Source organism: Cynocephalus volans, chromosome 2 (genome assembly GCF_027409185.1).
Source record: "Cynocephalus volans isolate mCynVol1 chromosome 2, mCynVol1.pri, whole genome shotgun sequence".
NCBI lineage: Eukaryota > Metazoa > Chordata > Mammalia > Dermoptera > Cynocephalidae > Cynocephalus > Cynocephalus volans.
In genome coordinates, this window is record NC_084461.1 from 3846876 (window position 1) to 3856356 (window position 9481).

Sequence of the window (9481 nt, forward strand, 5' to 3'; positions counted from 1 at the left end):
AAGAGGAGGCTCCCTCACACTCACAAAGCTCTCTGCCTAATCTCGCACCTTTGTTTGTTTTACTTTTTTTATTTTACTTTTTAACTTTTTGTCTTTTCTCATCCTGAGATTTGCTTACTTGCTGCTTGAATGTGAAGCAAAGGCCAGACACAGTGTGTGTTTGCTTTGGGCATGCTGGAAACCTGGGGAAACAAAGCGTTTTGAAGATATTATCCAGATGTGTTCAGTAACATGGAAAGATTCTGACTTTTCTTGTGATTGCCCAATCAAAGTCAAACTTTTGATTTACTTCTGTTTCCAAGAAGCTATTTTCATATAGAATAAGCTTTGAAAACCAGTGCAGATTGAATATAAACTGTGATGCACCACCCCTGGCACAGAACTCCGCACATGCTATCCAGTGAATCTGCTGGAAAGCTCTAGAGCAATGAGCAATGACCTTCTTGCTGGGCTGGAGGGGAGAAATGCTTTCTTTCGGGGCCCTACATGCACCTGTGCTCACTCCACAGGTGACGGAGAGCTACCCAGCAGGGCGTCTATGGGTGTTTCCAAAACAGCAAAAGTGAAGAACAGAACCAAAATAAAACCAAAGAAAAACCCAGCCTCCAAGTCAGAAGGATTTTCATTGCTGTCAAATTTAATGTCAGGCCAAACATGGTGACTAAGTCCTTTAAAGCACAAAAATAGATGTAAAAAAAGTCCAAGACCTTGGCATGTAGTAGAAAAAAGTGTGGCGGTGTCCACTGGCCTGTGAGAACACAGCAAAGTCCTCCAGTTGACTCAGACAAGGCAACTCCCACCACGCGCCCCAGGGGGACGCTGCCCTACTGTGCCCATAGAGGCAGCCCTGAGAGTGAGGGTGTCACCAGAGGAGCTAAGAAAAGGGAGTTAACATGCAGTTTTCACTGGTGGATTTTACTCTCTTTTAATCTCATTCTAAATACAGATCTCAAAATAGTTACAACATGCTGAGAAGTGAAATTATAAGGGAAAGAGCATCTCGCCATTGTAACTCAAAAGAAAAGTATTTGCATAATAAAGTTGATCCAATTGTGTGCTTATTCAAGAAAAAAAAAATCTGAATTTGGTGGCTTTTGGTATCCATTCTTGGATGAAACAGAGAATAAAAATTTCTAGAAAGATTGAAGAAAGACACATTAAAAAGAAAAAAAGAAAAAGTTTCTTGGGTAATTTCCAGTGTCTAAGTCTGTTGAGTTCTGAATGTGCTCCTAGATGTATTGATAATCACATTACTCATAACTTTAAAATTAATTATACTTCAAATTGCAGTCATTTTTACACTTTGGAGACTTTTTTTTTTTTTCTCAGTGTGAAAAGGTCTTTTATTATGGCATAATCCAGGAACCAGCATTTCCTCAAATACTTGACAAGTTCATTAATTAATTGAGAAACCACCATGTGCTGAGCATTGCTGCGAAGGGACAGAGAACCAGGTGGGCAGGACCTGCCCAGCTCTCACTGGAACTGGGGGACAGCAGGGGTGGATGGTGGACTATCAGGGTGCCTAAGCCAGGGAGCAAGGTGCTCCTGGACCCGTCATGTGTGTTGAGGGCAACAGGACGAAGACAGGACGAAATGGTAAGGAGGCCTCTCTGAGCAAGGAACAGCTTCCAGTACGATCTGCTGACCATAAGGACCAAGACGAACAGGTCTCAGGAGACAGTGATTTGGCAGAAGGGACAGCAGGTGCATCCTTCCATTTGTATGACCCACGCACAGTGCCTCGCACAGATGACTGCTGTAAAGCATCACTTACATAGAATCAAGCCCCTGATCTGTGATCTGAAGCTGGGCCAACCGAAGTATGTGTGCACATTCAGGAGGAACCTGCTGGATAGTGAACTGAGTCATCACTCTGATTAGCTGAAAGATCGGGGTTCAGTCTCTCCCCTCTGCACTCCATGTCTTTACGTAGAACGTGCGGCAGCTGCTCTAGGTAATCTCCCAGGCTCTCTCCAGACACCCACAAAAGCACACAAGTATCACCCAACACAATGAGATCTCGAGTCGGTGTCTTTTTATATTGATTCTGTTAGATGTACTTTATAAAGGGAAGATTTGTTCTTTTTCTGTGTTGTTTGCCTGCCTAAAAAGACTGTTGTACTTCCAACCAAAAAAAAAAAAAAAAAAAAAACCTCAATAAATGTTAAAGCAAAATACCTTTCATTTTTGTAATGAGTCTGAAAAACATTTTACTATCCAATAGTCCCAGCCAGCCCTTTTTTACAAGAGCATTCTCATTACCTAAATTTTATTGCCAAGAAATGAAAAATAAAGGGTGGGGGGAAGGAAACTGTAGATACTTAAGCAAAATTCCACTTTTAATAATGTCAAGTCCTGTTTATAACTGAGATGTCAGAATTTGTAATCAAATTGTATAATCAGAGGACAGATATAATTTCTATAGACCCAATTACTGGTAATGCCTATTTCCAACTCAATGAATATTCTTGGGAATTATTTCCACCCCCTTGAGAGACTTTTGAGACATTAGCTCACCGCAGCATTCAACCACCTGCCAAGCATTTTATTAGTCTCTCTAACCACCCAAAGTAATCCTCAGGTTCCTTTTGAGTAAAATTCCAGGCATTGAATGATAGAAAATAGTATTAAGTTGCATTAAGAGAATATTCAAGGTAGAGCTATAGCAAAACACACTGGCTGAGCTCTGGAGAAGGTGGAGAAAAGAAAGGAAACTTGCTAGGCACTATGGTGTGATTTTAAATAATTTAATTCCATACTCAGCACACTCTGGAGTAGGTAGTGAACAATATCCATTTTTCTCATGAGGCCACTAAGCTCAAGGGGTTGGATCAATTGCACAGAGCCACACAGCTGGTGAGTAGAAGGACCTGGATCCCAACCTCGTCTGTCCTATTCTGTGTACCGTAGTCCACTGCTGCTATTAGAGAACATTCTATTTGTCTGTTCTTGGAGCCATACCTGCAGAGAGGCGAGCATGCATATGTCTCTGAGGGTTGTTGCAGCGAAGATCTAAGCATTTTGCACAGCGAGCTGTGAGCACCTCAGCTCTAACTTCTGTCTTTGTTCACATACATTGGCAGTGGATGTACCCTGGTTGCTCCCATTATTCTGAACTAGAGACCCTGAAATTAAGCCCTCCTCTATGGCAATACATTGTGCATTGCCGACGGATTCAAATAAAAGAACTTAATTAATTCAGTCTTCTTGGATTTCGGTATTGTTTGTGAAGATGGCAAAAGAATGACTCTGTCATTGCATTCAGAGTCCCTGTGTTTCCTCTTCATCCAGGTCCTGCAAGCCTCAGCAGCCCACAGTTCCACTCAGAACTGGTCTCGGATCCAGCCCAACAGAGTGTATTTTTTTAAATATGGATTTATTATTCTTTGGTTAAATAGCCAACTTCCTTGCAGTCTAAATGACACTGAGAAAGTCCTTGCTCATGAATGAAGTAATTATTTCTTATGTGGTCTCAACCTTAAAAGTCTTTAATCTTTACTTCTGTGGTTGAACAGATGTTCACCAATTCCACTCAAAATTGAACAGGTGACTTGACTTTATTTGGAACAGTTTGCATTTAGATTAGATGCCAGTCTAAACTCCATTACAGTAAAGGCTGATACACCACATATTCAGCTATCTCAAGACAGTCAGGAGACATTTAAAACTAAGATGAATAGTCTTTTCTTTGTGGTTTTTAAGGTAAAAGTCTACTTAAAGGAAGGTTATATCGTTACTATGTGTTATCAAAGTTACTTTGTTTCTCAATATGTCAAGTAGAAATGAAGTTAAATGAGAATTAAATCTTAAAAAAAGAACAAAATTAACAAGCCACTGCTTGTTTGCAACTATCCTAGCTCCGTGCAATTTACTTTTACATAGGGTATTAAACCTGACAGTGCCAAGCAAAGTGCCTGGAACAATCAATGAAAAGCTATTAATAAATGAGGCTGAATGAATGAGTGGATGCACTGGAAGCTTTCAGAGTATGTATTATGACTCCTTCTTCCCTATTTTACAGATGAGAGCAAGACTCAGAGGAAAAATGAGGAAACAGACTAAGGCTATATATCTAGTAAGTGTCCCAATGGGGATTGGGGCTCAGATTGACTTTAATTTTAATACTTTATCTTCAAGAATATTTATATTGACAATATCCATTCCTTTGATGATATTAACAGAGTTTTAAATCATATTTTTAGTTATAATTGTATTAATTTGCAGTCATGACAGTTCTTGAACTCACTGATCAGTGTTTTTGAAATCTTTTGAAATAAAAATTCAGATAATAACCTGCATCTAATTGTCCTGACTTTCCTGAACTAAGTCATTTCTTACTTAAGGCAGGCTTTATGCATCTTCTCCAATCCAAAATTACTAGTGGAATTCCTATTTTCTTTCTTTCTTCTTAGGTTCTGACTACTGGAATTTCCTTTGGGAATTCTGAGCTGTCTCTGATTCATCTTTTATTCAGCAAACATACACATACCCTAGAAGACTCCCACAAGGAAGGTAGTGCACGTGGCTCTGGATTCTGGAACTGGATGTTAGGAACGGTTGCAGATGTTGGCAGCTGGGATTCTAGAGCTTTCAATTCATACCATGGTTCCTCTCCCCAAGCGTTTGAACTTCGAAGAGGAATGGTGAGTTGAGAGCCTTTAGTACTCCAGAATGCCTCCTTTATGCCTTCTTTGTAGGGTTAGAGGACATCAGGAATCTAGAGGGTGAGCCTCAAATCCTCATGTAAACCAACTGCTCATGGTGAATGTTGTAACACGATGCTCCATGTACAAAGTGAATCAGGTTAATATCTAGCCTCGAAGTGATCCTCGTGTTTCCTAAGGATGCTCTGTGACAGTGGCTTTAGAGGTGTTTGTATGTGTGCGTACGACTAGTTGCTGAAACCTTTGTCAGGATATTATATACAAAGGTATCCAGTAACAAAATAGATTAGAAAGGAAGGAGGTGAAAGAGGAAAAAGAAGAGAAGAAAAATAGGAGGGGGGGGGGACTTTTGCTTCCTGCTACAGGGGCAGGAGGGACGCAGGGCCAGACCCCTGGAATCCTGCCCGTTCATCCCACCACTGAAGTCACTCTCCTGCTGCCCAGACACCCCTGAAGGGCCAGTGCTTCCCTATAGTTTAAAACCTCTTCTCCGGGGTTCTGAAACTCAGAAAGGACACGTTCTTTGTACCTCTCACTGGCTTTGGTCCCATCCAGCACGTCTCATCATCTCAGGATACAACGGAACCAAGCATCCGTCCTCCTGCCCTAGTCTTCCAGAATCCACAGTGGCACCAATGGGAAAAGAAATGAGAACAAATGGCCAGATTAATTGTCAGATGAAAGCCATAACATTTGTCCAAAAGCTTAGAAACTCCATTTTACCATAGTAACAGCAGTAGTGATCCAATGACACTAATAGTTTAATTAAATCCTAACTGCTTATCTATTTTTTTATGCGTGGTAATTACTTTTTTAGTTAAAAGTCCTATTATCTTGTCAACCTTAAAATATTTGTGTGTGCATGTAAAACAAGTAAAAACAACCTTCATAATAGACACCTGTTACCAATATCCCTGGTGCCTAGTGTGCTTTTGGAATAATTCCACATGCTTTAGCACTCTAGCTAAGGCATATGTTACATATAGGCAAGCAATTAAGCAGAAAATTATAAGCTTGTTTTTGCTATTGTTCTCAGTATTTGCTTTAATATTTATCTTGTGTTTGGATCAGTTGAACCCAATATGTGTAGTCATGTATCTTAAGTGACTTTTGTATTTGTTTACGGTCTTAAGATAAATGCTGCGTTTTGCACTTAGCTCCCTGGTCTCTCTGAAGACTCACAATGATCCACATTCACTGGCTGTGTGGTGAGTGTCCTTTTCCCTGTGCATTCTTATGGTGCTACAGTTTAATCAGTAGGTTATTTTTCATTTATTTGTTAATTGTACAGATTTGTGCTGTGGGTAAAGTGTGTCATTTCAACACATGCATATATTGAACGATGATTCATATAGGGTAGATAGCATATCCATCACCTGACCATGCATCTTTCCTTTGTGGTGATGATGGTCAAGATCCTCTCATTGCATTTTGGTAGACAAATACTGATTAATAAAAATCTGATCTAAATTTCCCTATTTAAAGTATTAGAAGAGGACATGACATGCACCTAATTGATACTCTGGTTTGGACTATTAAATATTATATTTAATGTTTTGATCTTGGGGGGAAGAAGATCTAATGGGAAACTATGCACTTAGTCTACCAAGAGTTGATAAATATTGCAGGAATTTAAAGTAGTCATGTATTCTAATCCCCCTCCCCAAGTCAATCTCAAAGTTCATTAGTGAATCTAAAAACCTTCAGAAAATTGCTATGTTGTAGATGTATTTTATGATGATAATAATGTGGACAGTGAGATGCATTGAGAATGTTACAGGCTTCTTTTGTTGTCACTGTTCTTTTTCTCTCTGACAGGTACAGAATCCTCCTACTGGTGGAGGAAGAAACTTTCGTGTCTTTGGTTGTACTTTTAAAAATTGCTGAGGTAACTTGGATTGACTAGAGGAGCTGGACTGGTTGCTACAGTGAGGGGTGGGACATGGCCAGTGACAATGTGGTGGGTTACACTTCTGGCTTCAGTAGAGCCCATCCTGGTCTGAACTTGGGGGATCTGTGTGAGCCTCATTTCAATCTGTCTGCACAGCCCTCAGGTCCAGGGTGGTCCACCTTCCCTCTGCACTCTAAAGAGGGCTTTATTTTTGTTTCTTTATTTTTTTGTTTTTTTAATTAATTTACTTTTTATTGAAACATAGATGATTGTACATATCTATGGGGAACAGAGTTGAATATCAATACCTGTGTGCAATATGTGATGCTCAAATCAGGATGACTAGTGTATTCAACATCACACAATGTGCTTTAAGTAACTTACGGCAAAATTTTAGACATGTAACAGTGTTTATAGTGCTGTTCATGAAACACCAGTGATATGGATTTCAGCTTCCTGTATTGACATTTTAAACAATATCTTCCTGCTAACACACGCACGTGCATGCGCGCACACACACACACACACACACACACACACACACACACACACACACACTCCTACATTTACCTCTACGGCTGCAGCTACAGTTACATCTGTATCTACAATTTTAGGTTTACCTTTGCTGCCAAAATGACCACTTCATATGAACAAACAGAAAACAGGACGAATAAAAAAGTTGCCCATGTTTCTGAATTAGCAGAAAGGGGCCAGCTGTCAGGCTGGCAGGATTGAGAATTTCAATCAGCTATGGGGTGGCCCCTCCGTCACTCTGCATCTGGGCTGGAAATGACAAACTGCGGCATATCTTTTCATTTCTCTCCTGTTGTAAGTACATGGACAGCTTGGACAGTTAGTCTTAAATGTAAGGGTCTTATTTAACATCATTTTTTTCTCTCTCAGAGGGAAAAAAAGAAATTAAAAAAAAGAACGATATAATATTTGTTTAGAATCTAAATTAGATAAAATAAATTTGGTTTTTGAACTGATCAGTGTTAAGAAAAGTAGATTTCATTTCATATCTCTTAAAGTCACCAGGTCAAAGCACACTACAGAGGATGTCAGACCCTAAAGTGTGTGGTGAGAGATCTTCAGATCCCTGGATCACTCTCCCTGGGACAGGGTCCTTTAGCTGGCAGCCCCCAAGGACTGAGGCACCTGCTGTGAGGAGGTTGAATGTCCATTCAAGAAAGGAGGACTCGGCACAGATGATGTTGAAGGGAGGGAAAAAGAGAAGACATGCCAATTAATATCGTCTGTACTATGACCGAACGTCACCTTCTCATATCCAGCTCTTCCTCATCACGGGGAAGATCCACCACTGTAAAACAGGCTGCCTGTCATGAATAGATTCTTCCCTCTTGTAAAACCCTTCCACAGCTGAGTTCTTGAGGGAAAATATCAGGCATCTGGCAGCTGACCCAGGCCAACTAAGTTCGTCGACTGTCAGTTTCAGCCCCATCCTTCCTAAAATGGAGATTTACCTCAAGCCTCTGCTTCTTCTCGTCTTTCTTTCATCAAAGGGGCTGGTGGGGGCGGGGGTTAAACCTGTCAGGAGGCGCAGATGGGATGTCCCACTTGAGACAGAAAACAAGCAGGTCCTGGAGCTACATTGTCTGTGCTCCTATTGAAAATTACCCCCATCCAATAACAGTCAGATGGAGCAGACCGCTTGTCCCCACTCTTTGGAAGGGAAGGGGCAAGGGGGCTTGGGCAGGCGGGAGAGGGTAGGAAGGTTTATGCTGCTCCATTTCTTTGAAACAATAGTCTGCACTGGCATTGTCTATTCAGTGTGGAAGATGGGCTGTCAAGTAAAGCAAGACAAATGTGATGTCCCGACTGATTATTCCTTAGATACTAAGTCAATGAGCTGATTATCACCGCAATTACATTACTAATGTCAACAGATGCTGCGTGTAGACAACGAGTTAACAATTAAGTGGCTCCCTGCACTTGGACCTCCTTCCCTGGCAAACCCTGTGCAAACTCTCTCACTTCAGATGCTTGCCTGGAGAATTCAGGGCTGGGGAATGAGGTAAGTTCTGTCCTGGAAGTGGGTTGGCTGATTGACAGCCTTCTCTGCTTTTCAAGCCCATCTGATGATGGGCTTCTGCACCTCCAGGTCAGGGTTTGTTGACATGTGTAAATTAATCTGGTTTAAAATAAGAAGATAAATGTAGCTGCACACATATGTTGATTACTTGCCTCTCCAGAAAAAAAAAAAAAATTTACCCTGTAATGACAGTTTGCATTTCTGCATATAGATGGTGTTTCTTATGTTTTCAACAAGCCTCCTTACAAGGAGAACAAGTTTCCCAACGACACAGAATGAGTTTTCCTACTAGTATGTGTTTTTAAATAACACTACTTGCTTTCACCAAGTTGCTTTACCATTCTCTGTCCCCAGAAGTCCCTTGGGGACAGTTTGAACTGAGCCCATGCAGGGTTGGGGGCTGGGGGTGAGGGGCTGCTCTGCCCCCTAGTGTTCACAGCATCACCCTCTCTCCCCTCACCGAGGGTCCCATCCGGATGCACTTGGATTTGGTCTGTGAGGGAAATGAACACGTCCTGCTCATCAACTCTCCCAAATGCAGGGGCACTGTCAGAGTAGAGGGAGGGTAAAAATCAGAGTAAATATATTCTGAGTTTTCAAACATAGACATTTAATCACAAGGATTGATTTCAAAAATTTTAAAATATAAAATAAAGAGATCATTGCCCTGTTGTCCAGAAGCACATCAAAGGAAGCAGCTATTGCAGGCGTGATGTAAAACCAAACGAACAAGACACCCGCGTGCTGGCTGTCCTGGACCCTGGCTCTCAAGGCTTCTTTCATTGCTAATTAGACAACACTAATGTTGAAGACAACACGGGCACAGGAATTGCTTTGACGGATATCCATTAGATTCTTTACTACCAATTC